General features: G+C 37.5%; 1 protein-coding gene across 50 annotated transcripts in view; it reads right to left on the bottom strand.

Moving 5' to 3' along the window:
• LOC144968174 (uncharacterized) overlaps positions 1 to 22,500 on the bottom strand; it is a 135,247-nt gene that overhangs the window by 84,820 nt on the left and 27,927 nt on the right. For 5 of the 50 annotated variants that reach the window (XM_078906246.1, XM_078906236.1, XM_078906242.1 and 2 more), the window contains exon 1: positions 5,178 to 5,451. The exons of 34 other annotated variants lie outside the window; for them this stretch is intronic. The gene's annotated coding sequence lies outside the window, so the exon portion shown is untranslated. Of the gene's footprint in view, positions 1 to 5,177; positions 5,452 to 6,851; positions 7,103 to 22,500 lie in introns of those variants that run through there. 11 more of the 50 variants (XM_078906212.1, XM_078906227.1, XM_078906223.1 and 8 more) reach the window with 9 other exon arrangements.

The raw sequence follows: 22,500 nt of genomic DNA, 5'->3' as shown, positions 1-22,500 counted from the left end.
AAGAAGAAGAAGAAGAAGAAGAAGAAGAAGAAGAAGAAGAAGAAGAAGAAGAAGAAGAAGAAGAAGAAGAAGAAGAAGAAGAAGAAGAAGAAGAACCACAACAACATCAATCATTATTTGATGAGAATTTGAACATAAGAACATGTATCAATATTTCGGGTTTGAATTTATTCCTGAGAAAACTTTCCAAATATCTTTGCTTACGATCAAGTCAACACCAGGGCGTAGTAGACCGTTCAAAACAAAAATATTCTGTTTACATGTTATCATTCATACAATCTTTGTATAACATATGTAGACTCTGACATAAGATCATAATAACATAAGCAACAGCCGAATTATATAATTTTGGCGGTGACGTATATGTATAGCATTGTGAATTTACTCTGATCGTAAACTTATAAATGGAAAGAAATTGACTCAGCTCTGTGTTATTGTTTTCAGGCAGCCAAGCATTTTAATGATTATATCAGTTGTCACTAAATTATAACAATCTGACCATAAACGTTCAAGGTGGTTACGCCGTTTTGTGTTGGAATAATAATATATCCGGCTGGCGGTTGTTGTGAAAATTTTTCTTAACGTATAGCATCATCAATTAATTTACGAAGGTCTGATGATTTGAGCAAAAGATATAAAACACAAGATGCACATAGAGCCTTATTTTCCCTTTAGAAATCTGCCTTTTGGGGCGTAGAGATTCATCGTGAATGGAAAGAACGCGACCATGATAAGCAAAGAGAGCAGTAGTTTTTTGCAGTGATACACCTATTAGCACCACGTGATCTCCGAGTCTTGCACGCAAACGGACGCTCGTTGTACATGTCCTTGTATTAATCTATTGCCTGATAACAGACTCGACGAACCATTCGTAGGTCATCATCATTTCTTGGAAGCTCAAAGATTACGAACGAGACCAGTAGTTGAACATTACAAGGTTTAATTCGTAGTTTTGTGGTATGACTAGCGCCTTCGGACCAGTGCGTCCATGGTTCGAGTCGGGCTCCGAGTAACGAAAATTTGTCCTTGGAAAAGATTTTTTACTCACATTCTTACCGAACTCAGGTGTTTGTTTGTTTGTTTGTTTGTTTGTTTGTTTGTTTGTTGCTTTAGGTCTCTTCCAACACAATTGAGGTTATATGAGAGACCGCTGAAACAAAAAAAAACAAGCAATCTAACAAAAATAGTACAAATGTAAATCAAAATCATAACCTAAAGATATCATAAGCTAAATTATAAATAACCAAGAACAAACAGGCAGAAGATTTACAGAAAAAAAATATCCCCTGTCAAAAATACAATCACAAACCAAAGAAGCAGGATAGGCTAGTAAAGAGAAGAAGAAACGACATCACTATCGGATCGTACACCCATGCGAACATCATAGGTATATGATTCAAGGGTGATGCTCCCATCCAACCACCCGCGAACTCAGGTGTAAAATGAGTACCTGGCCGTTAATAGCGTTGCAGTGTCTCTGTCGAAAAGAAAATGCAAAAGTGCCTCAGCACTTGTCGTCATGTCTCGTCTCGCATATTAAGTGTTGCGGTTGGATTGAGACTCATTATAAAGCGCTTAGAGCACATTTAATGGATACACTTTATATATTTTTAAAATATTTTTTTGGGGTGGGAATTGCATAAGCAACAACCGCATATATTATTGACGCTGATGTGATACTAACAGTGTTGTGCATTGACTGGAATACGTCAACCATGGGATGATTTTGGTAACAGACATCAAGCAATCCATACGATGCTTACATCACAAAAGATGACAAATTCCTAGGTAAAAATCAATTCATGGAAGCAGCTGTGAGATACGACGACGCTATTACGTGAATATTAATGAACTCAAAACATAACCATTAACCTTATAGTGTCTTCTTTGGGTCAAATTGTCACTGACGGGGAAGGAAGATAAGGGAGGGACTGGTGGAGAGAGAGAGAGAGAGAGAGAGAGAGAGAGAGAGAGAGAGAGAGAGAAAGAGAGAGAGAGAGAAAGAAAGAAAGAAAGAGAGAGAGAGAGAGAGAGAGAGAGAGAGAGAGGAGGCATTCTATCCCCCCCCCTCCCCCACCTCCTCTCTCTCTTTCTCTCTCATCCCTCCTCCTCTCTTTCACTCTCCCTTCTTTCGCTCTCTCTCTCTCTCTCTCTCTCTCTCTCTCACACACACACACACACACACACATACATTCTCTACCCCCCCCCCCCATACACACACACACAGGCACACACAAAAGGTGGGAAAATGACATGACACAACAAGAACAATGTCAGTAACACCAATAACGAGGGAGGGAGGATCTAACACTGCCAACCGTATCACTGGACAACAGCACGTACCAGCTGACCCGTCTCTGATGAGGCCCATTACCAACCTGCAGGCTATTAGGAGCACAAGGGTCGCCGCCGTCTTACCTGCTGCATCCAAGTACATAATTAGTACATACTAGATCGCTATTGTATCTCTCCCAGTCATTCATCTTCATCACTTAATAATAATGATGTGATGGCTAACAACAGGAGAATCTCCTAGGTACAAACTATTCCCAAAGACATACTATACTCTATGTCATGATACGTGAGGCGAGGAGGCAATCTAGGGATATGGCCAACATTCTGATGCTGTGGGTTTTATACAGAATACTCACACCATCCGTCAGCCGGATATACCGTACTGTATCAACACACAAAACTATGAGTAACCTTGAAACGTGTATGAATGTCTGAAGTCTGAATGATACAGTGTAGTGAGAACTACATATAAAAAATGGTTGGCTAAAAACAATAACACAAAAGCTGTGTGACATCAATGTCGTTCCTTCTATCGCTAGAAGTACCTTCTGTTGAGTTACTGTATGACCCAGCTAACTCCCGCACTCTAGAAGATCATGTAATAAACCAGTTAACTGCCATACACTGGAAAGACACGAATCAAAAAATTGGGCCAGAAAACTCGTCCTTCAAATATCTACATGTACTCAGTTAACTTGTGAATCGACTAAAGGATGGTGTTTTTAGTATTTCTTTTTTTTTTTTTACTGTGTAAGATTTTTTCTTCTTCCCCTTTAATTTTAGTAGTTAGCACAGTAAGTAGTGGTTACATGGCGGTACCATACCATGGCCTCCTAGAACTGTGTACATGACTTGTGTCTATAGCTAAGCACGGTGTCTGTATTCCCATCCTATAATCAATACACTTCTCAAATCTCCAATCAAAATATTGTCTATCAGGGGATGGTTAAGAGTTCTATTGGCTTGGTTCGACGCCTACTTATTGAAAGGTCTGATAACCCAAATTGGTATGGTCTCGTTGTTAAAATGGAAATACTCTCAAACCATCGTAAAACGTTCTCCATTTCAACAGTTAAAAAAAAGTCCATAACTGTGTCCGGTTATCAGACCTGCAAATATGTGCTTTTTTTTTTTAATTTGTTTTGTTTTGTATTTTTGCATGCATCATTTCTTTTTACTTTTGTCTTGCATGTTGTATTTTTTTGTTTGTTTGTTTGTTTTTTTGGTGGGGAGTATTTTCAAAAACAATTTTTTGGTTGTTTATTTATTTTATTTCTTGATGGGGGGGGGGGGGGGGGTGGTGGTGTCTGTCTGGGAAGTTTTGTTTGGTTTTTTATTTGGACGGGGGTGTTTTCTGGACTAAAGGATGAGATATTATTTGGCAACGTCGTAGTGCTGCAAATGTTTTCCACTTCTTCGTTGTTCTTCCAGCCATTCCATTAGTCAGTCTTCCAATACCATCCCCAATGCCTCATACATCCTGCGTGCATACCACACTATGTGTATAAGGACCTAATCTTTGGGCTTAACACATTCTCCCCAGTCACACCCTATAATCAATACATTTCTCATGCTCCCAATCAAACTATTGTCTGTGCCGGCAAAGATTACCAATGTGTTATTTACACCCGCATGAGGTCTGGTGATACCAGACAATTAAAGTTGAGCTTTCATATAGATAGCGCAATAACCACTAAGCCTAAACGTGCTCAAAGCGCTGCTTTACAAGAGACCCATGGCGAACAGCAACACTTAACATGAAGGACGAGACATGACGCCTGTTAGGCGATATTACAATTGTTCTCCGACAGAGAAAACGCTGTTAACGGCCTGGTACTCATTTTACACTTGAGTAGTACGGTGAGAGAATGTGAGAAAAGAGCCTTCTCCAAGGACTCAACTATGCGCCGAGCGAGGCTCAAACCCAGGACCTTTCGATCCCAAAGTAAGTGTCATACCGCAAGACCACATAGCCGCACTTTTCCACCCATGGAGTCGGAGATGGTGCTGACATGACATTTTGCCATAGGTCAAGTTTGGACTAAAAATAACCCAGAATAAGTTAACATGGAAAGATCTCGGGTGTGAGGAATTTTCAACAAAAAACAATAAAAAATATTATAAAATAAAAATAATACTTTAAAAAATTGTTTTAAAAAAATACAAAACCAAACTTGTGTCTGTCATCGGCCCAGATTAGTGTTAATACCTAGAGATGGTGTGCGCAGGACGATACAGCTGTACTGTGGAAAAACCCATATTTTAAAATATAAACGTTTACGGTAACACAGTGTTGGGTATTGCTGCGTACGTTTTGATGGATGTGAGAATTTAACTTAAACGCGTAGCATCAATGCTACAATTATTGAATAACAGTTGCTTTCAAGCTGTTACAAACTTTGGTCCAATTAAATAACACCATAATCACGGTTATTACGATATTACGTCAATGCAAAGTTAATTCAACAATGAATCGAAAACGCGTCACCCTTGAATCAAGTTTGATGACACAGGTGTGTTAACGCCATTGAACGCTCATCAGTTAAATAACAGATGTGTGTTATTTGTATTTCAGAAGATATGGGGGAAGTACTGTAATGTACTGATTTTGTTTGGGTTTTTTTTTTTTGTTGGGTTTTTTGTTGTTGTTCGTTTGTTTGTTTGTTTGTTAAATGAATTCCATCAGAATATATCAATAGTGTACAGTGAAGAAAAAACAACGAATAGAATTTATGATGATGATGATGATGATGATGATGATGACAATACTATACGTCAGTACAGGGGATTTTTAAATTAAAAAACAAAATTCTATTTTTTTTTTTGGGGGGGGGGGGGGGGGGTCGGTCGATTAACCCAAATACTAGCAAAGGAATGCTTACCATTTCAGCCAAGGATCCAACCTACACAGTATATTCCAATAGTTATTTAATCCACATTGAACCAAAACCATTCACAATTCACATCTCAAAACGCATCCACCTCGTCCCACGCCACGTTAATGTTGTCATCGAATCAAATTAACGTTTGTGGGGTTTTGTTTTGTCTTTTTTGTTTGGGTTTTTTTTTTCACAACGTCACAGTAGCTATAAATATATTATCGTTTTCAAACGTAGCACAGAGTTCATGAACAGATATTAGCGACTATCTAGATATCTGGACGATGTAAAACAAGACTCATTGTTAGAAAAATATATATTGGTCATAACACCTATTCTGCCGTACTCTGGAAAAAAAACCCTTATTTAAAAATTTGGCCAAAAAACTCGTCCTTCAAATATCGAACGATTTAAATTAACCTCATCTTGACCCAAATCTTTCAAAGATTTTGCCAAGATGAGGGTCATTTAAATCGATCGATATAATTTGAGGACACGTTTTCTGGCCAAATTTTTAATTATGTTTTGTTTTGTTTTCTCCCCATAGTACGGCAGATCAGATTACCGACTATCTATCAAGACGACGTAAAACAAGACTTATTGTTAGAAAAAAATGTTGGTCACAACACCTATTATCACCACGTATCCACCGACCTGCTTGCTGGCAGACAGGAAAAGAAGAAAGAGAAAAATAAATTGTAAAAAAAAAAGAAAAGAAAAGAGAGAGAGAGAGAGAGAAATCAGTTATGCATGACAGCTGCTGCTACTACTAGGCTACTATTCTGCTATACCTCGGAAAAAAAAAAAACAAATTTAAAAAAAATTGGCCAGAAAACCCGTCCTTCAAATATCGATCGATAAAAACGAATCACATCTGACCAAACCTCTCAAACCTGGGAATTCCTTACAGGCTTCCTTGAGGTCCCAGGTTTGAGTGTTTTTGCCAATATGAGGGTCACTTAAATAGATCATTTGAAGGACGAGTTTTCTGGCCAAATTTGTACTGCTATGCTCCTTTTTTTTCAGTATTGCTTTGACCTTCAACAGTCCTAATACAATGCACATACGTACCGACATAGATACACATCAAACTTCCATCCATACCACAGACTACCTATAATACATACTAACTTCAGCAAACACATCTGTACTAATACGGACAGATGTTTTGACACATGGGTGTAAAAATAAAAGGCATATTATAATAATAATAATATCGAACGACATCAGTCATATTATTATGCATGGGAAACTAGAGCATCCCATATTATATATCATACGGTACACATAAACCAGCTAATTGTTGTTCTTTGTTTTGTTTTATTTTTGTTTTTTGTTTGTTTGTTTTTATGTGTTTTTAATGATTTTACGGCTCAAAACCGACAAATATATAAATATCTTTGATTTAATAAAACTTCTTGAAAACAAAGTTTTGTTGCCGTAGCTAGTCTATAAGGGAGTTAAAGGCAATATTTTAAAATATAATGAAAAATTGGTAATTTTTACAAGTAGTTTTAGTGTCTGGTATGTTAAAAAAAAACTGAAGACTACGATTTTTTTCATGTCCAGCTAGATAGGCAGGTCTGAGAAAGTAACATCACCAATACACAAACAACAATAAACACAGCATATTATGAAAGAATACTCCAACAATGTATCAATAACAACAATATTCACAGATAAGTGATCAAACAGATTCCATGAACATGGCAATCAAGAAACACATCCAAACATAATTTGGCACGTATCCTTCCTATGTGTTTTGATAATATTCATTCTATTTAGTCTGGTTATCTAAGACAATAAAAGGCTTAGCGTGTTTGATTTTGGTATGTGTGTATGCACGCATTTTTGTGTTGTGTTGTGTGTTCCCACACGTAACACTGTGAACTGATAGTACACTGTAGTTATAGGGATTATATTATATCAAACAGTGCAAGCAAGCAAGACAGTGTGGGAAAGATCAAGGTACTATTTATATCCATGACGTCAACACAGAAGCATCTTTTTTTCACTCAGTCTAAAAGTAGAGAGATGATTATACCTGTTCGATTTTTGGATCTGGGATAAGGGGGAATGGGAAGGGGGGGGGGGGGGGGGGGTTGAAAGAGAGAGAGAGAGAGAGAGAGAGAGAGAGTGAGAGAGAGAGAGAGTGAGAGATAGATAGATAGATAGATAGATAGATAGATAGATAGATAGATAGATAGATAGATAGATAGATAGATAGATAGATAGATAGATAGATAGATAGCTAAATAAAGAGAGAATGAGAACGTTTAAACATCACCGAATAGCAGCAAGATAATATAATATGTTCTATTATTGGGCTTCGGGGGTGGGAAGCTGAAGGGTGACGTAGAAAATGTCGATTAGGGGAGGGGGGGGGGGCGATATAACAATCATATAAACAAAACAAAGCAATAAATACAACAAAACACGTACCCAGGCAAACGTAATAACAGAGGAGATGTATAAATGTAAATATATACATTTGGGGCGGCGGGGGGAAGAAAGATAGTGAGGAGAATTTGGCCAAAATCGTGCGTATTCGGGTTGAAAGCATAAGAAATATGAAAAATATTCTATAAGACTAACACTTGCGAGAGAAAGAAAGAAAGAGAGAGAGAGAGAGAGAGAGAGAGAGAGAGAGAGAGAGAGAGAGAGAGAGAGAGAGAGAGAGAGAGAGAGCGGTTAAGGGGGGGGGGGGGGAGAGAAAATACCAATCAAATAAACAAAACAACCCACCAAAACAGCCAGGCCATCGAAATTAATAACAAATCCAACTCCTAACACAAACCCCATGATGTGACACAAAACCACAATGTACTGGAATCATTCAAGCAGAACAATAATACCTTTGTACTACATATCCCCAATCAATCACACACACACACACACACACACACACACACACACACACACAAAACAATCCATAAACGTATTCATATTGATGCTGTGCGCTTAGCCAAAAAACTCACAACATTCCATTTCAATAGTTTCAACACACAAAGTTGTGTGTAACCATAACCGTTTATGGTCTGAGGAATAGAATAAAGTGAGAACTACTCATAAAGTGGCTGGCTAAAAAACAAGAACTGAGTGACGTCGTTCCAACAATTACCATGAAGGATAAGACATGACGCCTGTGAATCGCTGTAACAAATAATATTTTTATTTTTCGACGGACAACCAGAAACTCTCCAACTCTTTCAAGTCCAATTTAATGACTGAACTGTTTAAAATAGCCTTTACTTAATTTAGTTTTAATGTTCTTCAAACTAAGCTTTCAGTCTGTAGTTTTTTTTTTTATTTTCCCTTTATGAGTTCGTGTTTTATTGTAAAGCGCATTATAGCATGAATTCGTGGAATTTGCGCGTTATACACATGATTTATTAGTATTATTTATTATTATCATTATTATTATTATTATTATATCTATTATATCATATCATATATTATTATTATTATTATTATTATTATTATTATTATTATTATTATTATTATTATTATTATTATTATTATTATTACGTACGATGATCGTGATATTCATTAATATGGAGATGACACAAAAACACATCAGCCTGGTTGATGAATGGACGATATTCATATTCATATAATATAATATCGATATAATACAAAACTAAATCAAGTCAGCCTAAACAATCAATGTAAGAAGATATCAATTTAATATCGTTAAAACAAGATGAGCAATGGGAAGATCGCGGTAACACTAACACATGCCTTGATAACATAGGCTAAATAACGCCTTAAACCAACCATCCAAAGGAAAGGTGAGAGAGAGAGAGAGAGAGAGAGAGAGAGAGAGAGAGAAAGAGAGAGAGAGAGAAAGAGAGAGAGAGAGAGAGAGAGAGAGAGAGAGAGAGAGAGAGAGAGAGAGAGAAAATATCACTTGAGTGCTTGATATCAGATAAATAATAAACGATAACTGATTTTATTGAGTCGATGCCAAATTTAACCTGTTCACTGCCGTACTCTTGAAAGAAGCCTATTTAAAAATTTGGCCAGAAAACTCGTCCTTCAAATAATATCGATCAATTTAATGACCTTCATCTTGGGAAAAGAAAGCTCTCAAACCTGGGACTTCGTGAATGTATTATATCTACATGAAGAGTGCTTTGTCAACGGGAATACTCGGCTACTGGAAGCGGCGGACTATAAATATTAATGGACAAAGATGAATATAAATTTTTTTGGGTTCAAATAACGAAATACGTACTAAACACGAAACGTTTCGGGCTCAAACCCGTCTTCAGACAATAACGAAAAACGCGGAAATGGTTTTTGTTATTGGCTGAACAAGGGATTTGAGCTCGAAACGTTCCGTAGGAGGAACGAAATTGACGTCACTCAATTCTTTGTTGTTGTTTATATCCAGCCATGTTTAAGAGTAGTTCTCAATAAATTGTATTAATCAGACTATAAACGTTTAAGGTTACATCTTAAGGTTGACGGATGTTGTGAGCATTTTGGCTCAACGCACAGCATCAATACACACATTATATATCAAATCCAGTAATTCAAAATCAATCGAGGTAATTCAATTACTGAACCATCTATCCACATACCCATCCATATCATAAAATATCCATATCAACACACACACACACACACACACACACACACACACAAACACAAAAACACACAAAATGACAGGCTGCTCACATAATAATATAATAAACACCCACCACACCTGTTTCACATTAGCGCGGACATCGATCCTGGGTAACTGACGAATTAATCATATGACTAATGGCAATAATGTTGACATCGATACCATGACCTCATGTCAAACTCCCCGATCTGCCCAGCCCCAATGGTATGATGACTACAATGGTATCACATCATTATGACTCTTGCTATCGGATAAACAAATTTAACTTAGACTGAACATGTATAAAGAGCAATACCAACTTTAACGTGTTCAAAGCGCTTTACACGGAGTCCCTAATCAACAGCAACACTTAAAGGAACGTATCAGGGACAAGACATGGGGCCTGTAAGGCGATATACCATTATTATAAAATGAGTGAAGTTGATGCCATTCGAGTATTTGTTATTGTTTAGTTCTCACGAAAGTCCCTCTAACAAACTATTTAAAGTTAAAGGTCACACCAAGTCGTGTGAGTTGCTACGTTTCATCTCGCTCGGAGAACACGTAAGTATTTTACCTAAGTGCATAGCATCGATACTGTGCTGTATGTTTCCTTATATATCATAAATAAACCAACAACTTCACGAACGACTTAGACGTCTAGTCATAAAGTCACACATTGTGTTTTAAAAAAGAGAACAAATGTAAGTACGATTAACCAGTACAATGCCGTACTCTGGAAAAACACGTATTTTAAAAATTTGGCCAGAAAACTGGTCCTTCAAATTATCCATCGATTTAAATGACCCCCATCTTTGTAAAAACTCTCAAACCTGGGACTTCGCGAGGTCTTCATTGAAGTCCTAAGCTTGAGAGTTTTTGCCGAGATGAGGATCATTTAAATCGATCGATATATGGAGGAAGAGTTTTCTGGACAAATTTCTTACATACGTGTTTTTCCCCGAGTACGGCAGTTAACCTGGTTAAGAAATGAATCGCAGCAAGTGAGTTATTGCCACTATGTCGTCAATTCGACACATTCATGGTTGTACATCCAAACGATAAAACACCGAAGAGATAAAATCTGAGTGAAAACACTTTTCAGTGACGATGCAAATAGAATTTTATCACCGACTAGACATCATCAATTTTGATAAATTATTCCAAGTCCGAGCGTTAGGCCATCAATCTACAGGTGTCTCTCACCTGTATGACCAATGGCGTGAAGACAAGTGTCAGATCTTTAAATTTGCATATTATAACGACGTGCCAAATGGTCGTTTTTGGTTACAATTGACATAAAAAGACATCAATATGAAGTTATTTTCAAAAGCTTTGGAAAATTTAACTTGTCGTCAATTTATATGGGTTAAATAACGATTTTTAAAAAATGAGCTTTCATATAGCGCAATGTCCGCTAGCAGTGCTCAAAGTACTTTACATGGGATTCCTTATCAACAGCAATACTTAATGTGTAGAACGAGACCCAAAAAAAAAAAAAAAAGAAAACCCAGAAAAAAACCCCCAAAAAACCAAACAAATAAAGCGATATTACATTTTTTTCCTCTCGACATTTTCCTTTTCCAAGGACTCCGGACTCGAACTCGGTACCTACAGATCGGAAGGCAAGTGGTATATACTATAATATAATTTTTCAAAATCGACAGACTTGTACCAACCACCCCTCAAATATTTTTTTAAAAAATAATAATAACAGACATAGTGTTGACAAGATTCTAACTTGCAAGGCACGTCTAGGCATAAGGACACTTTCCTGGGCTAGCCACAACAACATCATCATAATATCACCATTACACCAGCAGCTAGGGACACTTACACCAGCATCGCCATCATCAGACCATCATTAGCGTCACAGTGGCGATGGACGTGTCAAGGCCATTATTGTATTTCCGGTTCCGCCTTCGGTAATGGCGACAAGTAATCACGGCTGTCAATCAGAATTTCCCGCCGATGGTGAAAGGCAATGGTGAGTTGGAATGAGAGTTTTATGGTCTGGTACCTACATCGTCCATTTGTACCACCCGAGACTAATATAAAGGCAGCCCATTATGTGGTGTCTGAAAGTCACGATTTACAGAAACGTCAAGTTACAAAATCAATTCCTTTCTTGTTGTAGATCAACAGCAAATTAAACCTTTCCCTAAACCAGTTTTATGGTCTTGCACCTAGATCGTCCATTTTTACCACGGGAGACTAAATTAAGGCACCAAGTTACAAAATCAATTCCTCTTACTTACAGGTCAACAGCAAATTAAACGTTTACGAACCCCCCCCCCCCCCCCCCCTCGCAAAAAAAACCGCAACAAAAAACAACCACAAATAACAAAAAACAACCACAAATAACAAAAAACAAAAACAAAAACAAAACAAAACAAACAGTATAATAATATAATTTTAGCATCGAAATAAAAATTACTTGTTCTGGAGCTCAACCAAGCAGTCTCACTTGCTTTAACAATCAAATCTCTACCCTGCCGTACTACGAAATACAACACATTCGAAACATCTTGACGTCCCAAATTTGAGAGTTTTTTTAGTGTTTTTTGTTTGTTTGTATTTTTGTATTTTTAAAAAAAAAATTTTTGGACAAGATGAGGGTAACTTTAAGCGACTGATATTTCAAGGATGATTTTCTGGCCAAAATGTTTTTAATGTGTTATTGGTCTTTATTAGTTTTTTTTGTTTTGTTTTGTTTTTTTGTTTTTTTTTTTCTTTTTTTTTTGGGGGGGGGGTGTTGTTTTGTTTTTTGTTGGGTTTTTTGGTTGTTTATTGGTTTTGTTTTGTTATGTTAATTTTACTTAGTATATAAAAGAGACAAGTTATATAATGTTGCTCTAATCTGACATGGAATTTTATTGTTTTCATAATAAAAAAGCCATAGCAAGAAGTTTCAAAGTATACAGCAGAGCAATTCGTCTTCCTGAATATGTGTGCATGCAAGGCGATAACTAGATCTAATGGTGTGCCTACGGGGGTGGGATCTTTCACAGGGACAAAGAACAATCAAAGAGAAATAACAGTGGATTTGAAATGCTGTGTAATGTCATCAATTATTACTGTTTAGATCTACGTCTGAACGGGTCATGGTGTAAGTAATAATAGATTTGACAGTCAATTGTCAGTGGCCTAGGATTATGAGGTTGCTGATGGTGGTGGTAGTGGTGGTGGTCGTGGTAGTGGATGGTGGTGGTAATGATGATGGTATTGTTGGGCGTGGAAGTGGTGATAGTGCAGGAGGAGAAGGAGATAGAAGGGGAGAAGGTAATGGTTGTGGGGGTGATGGTGATGACGACTTCCACGACGACGACGACGATGATGATGACGACGACGACGTCAGAAATTTTTTTTATACGGATATTGTCTCCCATGCACACTTTACAACGCTGCAATTTTTTTTTCTCTCTCAGACTCAGATAATCCATAATTCAAAAATGAAACGAAATTGCATCAAAATCGGTTAAGTCTACAAGTAAAGTAATCACAAAATCGAAAACTGTTTAAACATATTGAAATTCCTCAGTCGTCAAGAACAAAATGTTTGTCTCTTTCTTTTTCGTTCTTTCCTTTAATATAAACCCTTTTAATATAAACAATGTCTGGAATTTGACACGGGTTTAATAATATCCGCCGCTTTCTGTAACAGGAGCAGTCAATGTAGAAGGATAGAAACGTCAATATAAATTAAATTACCCCATTGAAATATATGCTGGTGTAATGTATATGAAATGTGTCCTATCCAATCAATCGGGTGTATTGTCACGTGACCTATATAAAGAATCGTGAGTTTTTAATGGGAATAACCATATATACTTGAAGAAAAAGTAAGACAAAGATGAAATGGTTCAAATAGGGAACAGATGTAGACTCCAAGAGCACACTGTCAATGTACGTAGTTTGAGATCACCTGAATGTCACACCTATACACCAGCACAAGATCCCACTAAGAGGAGTACACTCAAATGTTTACAAGTCATATTATGTTAAAAAATTTTAAAAATTAAATTGTCTTTCACGACAAAGGGGCCGGATAGAACCAAATTGTCTCGTTCTAGGAAGGACCAAAAATACTTGGAATGGGGGGAATAAGTAGGCCAGGGCAGATCCAAGTCGTCTCAATTTTCGACAAGGACCGGAAGTTGCTTGGATGGGGGAGAAGAAAAAGCAAAGATATTAATATAGGAGGAGACGATGAACAGAAAGATTAGATTTGAACTCCCAGTGCTTCATGGGGAGATCGAGTACATTACACGCATGATCAAAAGAGGTATGATAATATGGCGCTGAAAATAATCGGTGTAAACACGATCAGACAAATGGCATAAAATCCATTGAAATCATTTCTAACACACTTAACGACAGTGTTGACATTATAGGTCGACTTGCCCCTGTATTAAAAAAACATATTAGAATAGTGAGCATTGAAATTCTCTCTCGATCTCTATGCAAAAATGTAATATGGTTGATAAAAACAGGGTGACACAAAGACTCCGTGCTGCAAAACAACAGCCCCAGGTGATTTTGTCTCATTCTGGGGGAGGAATCGATATGGAATGTTCTCTGAATACGTCAAAAATTTAATACGCTTGAATGTACGAATCAACTTAGGAGGAGGAGGAGAAGGAAGGGGAGGAGGTGGGGGTAGAGAAAAGAGGAAGCGGGAGAAAAGAGAAAGAAAAAAAAAAGAGGGGGTAAGGGGTGGAAGAGGAGGAGGAGGAGGAGGAGGGGCAAAAGAGAGAGAGGATGAGAAATAGGAGGAAAACAAGAAAATGAAGGTATAATAGAAGAGAGGGGAAAGTAGAATATAAGAGAGGGAGTAGGTAAAGGAGAAGGAAAAAGAAAAGGAAGAGGAGGAGGAGGGGTGGTGGTGGAGGAGGAAGAGGAGGAGGAGGAGTGGGAGGAGGAGACGGAGATAGAGAACGTTGGGGATCTAATAAATTCCTGAGCGAGCATTAAAAATAAAGCTACATAAATAAATCCAACATTAACTACACATCAAATATTAAACTAAACTGGCTACGGACCTTGAAATACCCTTCAACAGAATATACATAAACATTTCTCTCCTACATTTCATGTCTTGGTTTGAAGCAGACTCAACAACAATAACAGCAACAACAACAACAACAACAACAAAACAAACAGGACTAACAACAAGAACAAGAACAACAACAATACCACTACCAGCAAAAACAATACCAACAACAACAACAACAACAACAACAACAGCAGCAGCAGCAGCAGTAACAACAATAACTCAAAAAAAAAAAAAACAACATTTTATTTCATTCAATCTTTTTTTTTTTTTTAGATGCAAAAACAAAGGTTGGTGAGATAAGTGAAAATATCACCAATCAATATCCCCCCCCCCCCCCCCCCCCCCCCCCACCCACCCTCTCCCTGCCAAATCTTCTAAGGAAAGAAGAAATGTGTACAATCCGAATTTCACTAGTAACGCACAATAAACATCACTTGCAGTTAGCTCTAAAAAAATGTTAAATGAACTCCACGATTCAGACACATAATGGCTAAACAAATATAAATATTACCGAGTTACATGATATCTAACCATCCAACAACGAAATCAATTTACGAGACAAATTTATGTCTACAAAGACATGGGTCAAATTGATATTTTCTTCAAAAAACAAAACACCAAATTAATGCACTTCGGAGAACAAATAAATAACATTGTACGGCGTGGCACCCTAAAATAAAGACACCCGGGTAGAAATGACACGGTATCAATCAAATGAATCGTTCACCGTAATATTATATGTATTCCATTACACATCCCTTCCAGTCCAAGATAGCGTTGGCAACCACGACGCTGATCTATCTGCTTGTAACCCAATCCCTTACAATTGACCGGCAATCACTCTAATTAATGTTCTATATCCAGTCATTTGTGCTGGAGGGATCATGGAACGAAAACCACATCTCGCTGATTTAAAAATGATGGTCATAAGGCAGGGCGCAGGTCAAAAGTTATATTTTTTTAAAAACACACAGACGAATAGTAATCATGGTACGGTGTGACAGTTACAAAAATACCCGGGTAAAAATCGACACGTTATATCAAGTTAACCGAATCACCGTCATTTTTTAATATAAATCCCTTCGATTTCAACACGGCAGTGGCAGCAACGACTATGATCTGTGACGGTGGCCTGTCTGTCTGTAATCTAACCCCTCAAAAATGTGCGGTAATCATTCTAATTAACGTTCTACAGCCAGCCGTCCATGCTAAATATAACAAAAACCAACTCTCATTGATTACTGATGGATTACAAATTTATGCCCTTATAAAATGACCGGTAATCATTGTAATTAATAACCTAGGTCCAGTGGCTTGTGCTGGATGTAACAAAAACCAATTCCTCACTGATTAAAAATGGATGTCCATAAGGGCGCAGGTTAAAAATGTTTTTTTTTTTTTAATTTTCTAAAACATTTTTAAAAAACAGCAACAGAAAAACAAAAACAAAAACAGGTGCCTCCCGGAGAATAAGTACATAGCATGGCACGGAATGACGATTACAAAAATACCCCGGGTAAAAATTGACACGTTATCAAGATAATCAAATCACCGTAAATTTTAAATATAAATCCCTTCCAATTCTACAAGGCACTGGCAACGCAAGAACCACGGTGCTCTTGTCTGTAATTTAACCCCTTACAAATGACCGGTGATCATTGTAATTAATAACCTAGAATCAGTCGTTTGTGCTGGATGTAACAAAAACCACCTCGCTCTCTCTCTCTCTCTGACGAATTCCCCGCATCCTGTCCATGACAGAAACTCAATAGCGTTATTCCTATCCTGCCCTTTTTTGTTTCATGTCCAGAGAATGAAGAGAAACACAAAGAAAACCACGCGCCGACCAAAGGCCTCCGGAGAATTGAGAAAATATAAAAGAAGGCGCGGGCGTTGAAATCAGAAATAATTGATCTATAACGGCAAGCGGACAGGAACGGTGTTAGAAAAAAAAAATGAGAGAGAAAGGGAGAGAGAGGGATAGATGGATGGAGAGAGAGAGAGAGAGAGAGAGAGAGAGAGAGAGAGAGAGAGAGAGAGAGAGACGGTAGTTATTTCATGTAAAATCTAAAACAGACAACGTATCTGAATTGTTTTTTTTTAATGTTGGCTGAAAAAGAATTCTGAGCCCGAAACGTTCCGTGTAAACATAGTTCTTCCCTTCTACTTTTCCTTACTTTATTCTTTAAATCTGTTATAGTCATCTTACTGCAATAGTCTTTCCACCACTTATTAACGTCCGTAATAAATAATGTGTATTGAATACAAAGATAGAGAGATTGAAACACTCCAGTGAATAATATTATGACAAGATCTCATTCAATACGTTGGGAGAAGTTAACTCTTGGTTCCATTACATTTCATTACCATAAAACACCATTGTCTACTAAGGGGGGTACTCTATACAAGTTTCTGATAAACACACAAACACACACACACAAACACAGACACACAGTACACATCCAATACCAATTCGGGTAATGGAAAACGATGATGAAACAAACCACCCGTCTATCTATATCAAAAGCCACGTGATATCGTATTGAAATCAGTCAGGTGAGGGAACCCGATCGATACAGGATCATCAGGAACGCAATCAAAAACGATTTCATTGTTAACATCTTCCATAACACTCCAGTGCTGCCAACCACAGGGTTGACAATAGGGTTCAACAGTTGTGACGTCACTTCCGTCGTAATGACGCATAGTAACTGGTTAAAAACTATCGGAACAATGGCGCACACCCTTATGAAATACTTCGACGAGCATAAAAGTGTAACCAGAGGAGAAAAACATTATAAATCTGATCATGTTTTGACTTTAATACTATACATTCTGATCACATGACATGTGAAACTGTTCTAACCAGCATGAAGATTGAAAAAGTACAGATTTTCTTTGTTTTGAACCAAGCTGCTGGTTGCTGGGCGGACGTGACATCAGACTAATGAATTCTATTCAGGAAGCAAAAATTTACTGAACTTTTACCCAAGCACATCCACCGACCACTATCTAAACGTTGAAACTCCAGTAAAAAGACATTCAGGACTTACATTTTCCCGTGCAGCCAGCAGGATTGGAAAATATACTGAGGTTTTGTAGCATACAGAATTAAGTAAATATACTGAACATTGGCAACTATGCAACCCATAATCCAAGTAAAACCGGATTGGAGTCTTAGAAAATCAGGATTTTCACTTTAGAATCGTGGGGTTCTTTCCGGGGGGGGGGGGGGGGGGGGGGGGGGGGGGGGAACACACGAACAAACAAAACAACAAACAAACAAACAAACAAAATAACAACACGAGTTGGCATTTCTGCAGAACACGAGTCTCGAAACATACTAGAGACGATTTCAGACACACATTCGTGTCAACGACATTTATTGTGTGTTATTCCGTTTGACACGGCGACAATACCATCTTTCTCAATTAACACACACACACATAATAGAACTAAAAAGGGACATGTGATTAATATCTACCTGAAAGGGAACATGCATTAAAAAAAACTAGTATAATTAGTCATTTTTTAAAAAACCGATACAAAACAAACATGCAGGGGGAAAAAACAATGAATCAGCAGAAAGATCTAGATATATCACAGGTTGTCATAATTCCAACTGGGTGAAATAAAAACGATACAAAAAAAACTAGTTGACACCCTAATGGCCCGACGAGTGGTTACAGATTGATAAATTAGGGGGTATGGTATAGAATAATAAATATGACAAAACCTGAGACTACATTACGGTAGCCAAGTGTACTACACTGATGTACTTTGATAAAACACGGATTTTACATTTTGTCCGGAAAACTCATCCTTCAAATAGCCGATCGATTTCATTAAAGACTTTCTTAGAAAGAAAAAAAAAACCTGGGACTTCACGGAAGCCCCAGGTTCAATGGTTTCTGCAAAATAAGGGCCACTTCAATCGATCGTTAATTACATGTTTGTTTGTCCGGTTTTTGTTGTTATTATTTGTCCTTTTCCTGGAAGGAGGTGGGTGTTGAGAGAGAAAGAGAGAGAGAGAGAGAGAGAGAGAGAGAGAGAGAGAGAGAGAGAGAGAGAGAGAGAGAGAGAGAGAGAGAGAGAGAGAGAGAGAGAGAGGGAGAGAAAGAAAAAGCGAAATAAAGACAGCAAGGGGGGAGAGGGTTAGACAATGAGATGGAAAGATGGACAGGTAGGTAGATAGATAAGAGAGAGAGAGAGGGGAGATCCCTGGATCCCATCATTCCCATCTTTAAGTTTATGAGTATCGATAATAGGAAGCCACGATAGCACCACCCCTTTTCACCCACATCACCCTGGCCTCAGCTCTTATCGCCTACGATAACTTTTTCAGTGTAACTTTTAATACAATTTACATCATTTTATCATCACCGCCAGATGTAAACAAAATGGCTGCTTCCTATCAGGCGAACAGTGCCAAACGTCGACACCTTCCCCGATAAGTCATGATAAACATTTCATGCACTTTCAACAGCAATATAAAAGGTTATCAAAACAAACAGCTCTTTTACCAGTTCACTGCGGTGCTCCTCCGGAAAAAAAACACGAATTTAAACATTTAGCCAGAAAAGTCATCCTTCAAATTAATACCGATCGATTTAAATGACCCTCATATTGGAAAAAAAACAACTCTCAAACCCGGGACGTCGCGAAGCCTTCCTTTAAGTGAAATACTCATCTGCTCTGTCCACCGGATGAATTAACTGTATGTACCACCACACAATACTTTGTGTAACCTTAAACGCTTATAGACTGTTAGAGTGACTTTAGTGAGAAGTAATCACCCATCTGGCGACCTAAAAATAAATACAAAGATCAAGGTGACGTCAACTATAACCAAACGTCAAAAGTCATAGCCACGACGACAAGACAAAATCACCTCACTCTCCATCCTTATTTAGAAAGACATTAGAAATAAATGGAAGTTAATGGTAAAAATTATTCCATCTACTTCTCTTAAATTCCCAGGGGAAGGATGTGGGGGGGGGGGGGGGGGGAATAATACTGGCGTGTTCGTATCGATATCCACCTAATCACCACGAACCATTGGACTTCCTCCTGTCATCAGAAGAGGGAATATCAACACAGCGTAGACCTGCCCAGTACTACGAAACATTTCGTAGAAATACGAATTTTGGGCTCCAGCTACAGAAGTGCATTCTCCTCTTTTACTCAATAAATCTTATAAATTGAAAAGGAAAGTTTAGTTCCTCGGAACCTATATTCAGGACTTTGGAGCATTTATGGATCATGTTGAGGGCATATTATATATTTCTAAAGCTATTTAAAGTGGATTTTTCTTCTTTTTTTTTTTTTACCCTTGGAAACTACGAATTTTTGACATTTCATGTGGGCAGCTCTGGCATAGCGACAACATGAATTGAAATGTATTGGAAGAAATCAAACAAACAAAATGAAAAGCAAAACTAATCTTTGCTGAGGCCCCAGGGTCTTTCTTCCTGGACGGAGAAAAAGTCACTTCATAATTACATGCCTAGTAATGAAAGACTTTAAGTTCAATGCCATGAACACAAACACTGTATATACAAAAGGAACGGAGTTGACGTCACTCATCTCTTTGTTATTGTTTTCAGACAGCCTGTTAGTGATTATCTGATAAGTTCTCACTCAATTTGGCCAATCAGACTATAAACGGTAAAGGTTACACACAATTTTGTGTGTTGGTATATTTAATTTGGCTGGCGGGTGGTGTGAGTATTTTATCTCAATAAAATATTAATACGGCAGATATATAGTAAAAAGAGAGGTCCCTGATTCAATCGCTCTGGACGTAGAATAAGCCACAGTGACATGAAAAACATGCAAAGTAATGAAAAATTGTTTTGTTGTTCTTTATTTTATTTTTTTTTGTGTCCATTTGACACAGACACCGTGTATAAAAATGAGCACGGCTGATCTATGGTTAGAAAAAAACAAAACAAAAACCTCGCCTTTACAAGGGCCCCGAGTTCGACACTCTGAGAGGTCGAGCAAGTCACACTGACATCATAACAAACAAGGGAATGAAAGACTTGGATTCAATCCTTGATTCAATGCATTGGACACAAATGCCTATGCAAAAAAATATTAATATTGTGGCATATAAATAGAATCGTGAAGAGGAAAATAAGAGAGAGAAAAAAAAAAGAAGAAAATAAAGAAATAAAGAAACCCAGAGACCCAGGTGCAATACCATATAACTTGCATTGTTCTATAGAACCTTTGACTGACACGGTCTGTGTGGGTGTTTGTGTGCGTGTTTAGTATGTTTGTGAGTGTTTGGGTCTGTGTTTGTGATAGCGCGCGTGTGTGTATGTGTGAATGTGTTTGTATGTGTGTGTATGTGAGTGTGTATGTGAGTGTGTGTGTGTGAGGTGTATAAAATAAGCTACACCTGTCTTTTCAATATTTTCTCACGTGAAGCACCACAATTACCACCAAACGATATACCACAATAATTCTATAGACAAGAGAGCTATGGAGAACGGATACCACTCAAGATAGGCTTTAAAAAATTATCCTGCATTCGCAATATCCTTGCTTGCATTGCTATCTTTTTATTTTATTTCAAAGGAGGTGCGTCCATTTCTGAGTGGAAGTCATAAAACGATGCGATGGAGTCTTTTTTTTTTGTCCTGTTTTTAAGACAATGTTTCTATTTAAAAAGGGCAAAACCTATCAATAAATCTTCATAAAAATATGCTTTAAATATACAAAACGAATAAAAAAAAATTATAATAACCGTAAACGTCTAAAGAGACGTGCACTTATATATTATTTGCAGGTCTGATAACCCAATTCCTTATGGGCTCATTGTTGTAATGGAAATTTTTTTTAATGACGCAAAATATTATCAATTACAATTTACTAACCCACTTCGGATGTCTGACCTGCTTATATGTACACGTCGATCTAAAGCGATAACACAGAAAGTACTTCCTGGAGATTAAAAAAGAAAAACACCGAAAACCTGGGTACCACAATGACAGTATTTTCCCACACTTCATTTATTCAAATTCCCTATTACCAAACCAATCAATCTGTGTGGAGTTCTGTCGATCACGGATCTGGAATGGCGCAATGTATTCGTGGCTTTATCTCAATGAGGAATTGAAAATCTTTCATGGTTTAGCATATGGATATATGTGACCAACCCTCTGGAAACGGTTTTATTATTATTATTATTATCATCATCATCATCATCATCATCATCATCATTTTTATTATTATTTAGTCAAATTATAATGGTAACCCATTCCGCACATCACATAAACACCAATAAGGATCAGTGCCTAGATGAGTGTAAATGATCACAAGTATGTCCATAGACGGCCATTGGAAGAGTTCACGCAGAAAAAGACGCCATACAGGCGACCTGAACTGTATGAAATGGAAATTTAGTTCCACGAGACTCGACGCTGGAGTAAATGAAACACCGTGAAGCGCATTGGACATGGTTCCTCGGTGAACATGTGCTTCATAAATCGTCTTCATTACGTTATTATAACCAACAATTACAGGCAAACATTGCTACACTAAACAGGAGCTGAATAATATCCTTGTAAAAATGATCGTATTCCCTTTAATCTAATCTACCTCGAGCGGAGAGCATTATGGGATAAAAAAAAAAAAAAAAGAAAAGAAAA

This window comes from Berghia stephanieae, chromosome 3, assembly GCF_034508935.2.
Source record: "Berghia stephanieae isolate SIO BIC M18660-M18661 chromosome 3, UCSD_Bste_1.3, whole genome shotgun sequence".
Taxonomy (NCBI): domain Eukaryota; kingdom Metazoa; phylum Mollusca; class Gastropoda; order Nudibranchia; family Aeolidiidae; genus Berghia; species Berghia stephanieae.
This window is presented reverse-complemented; position numbering and strand designations above follow the sequence as displayed.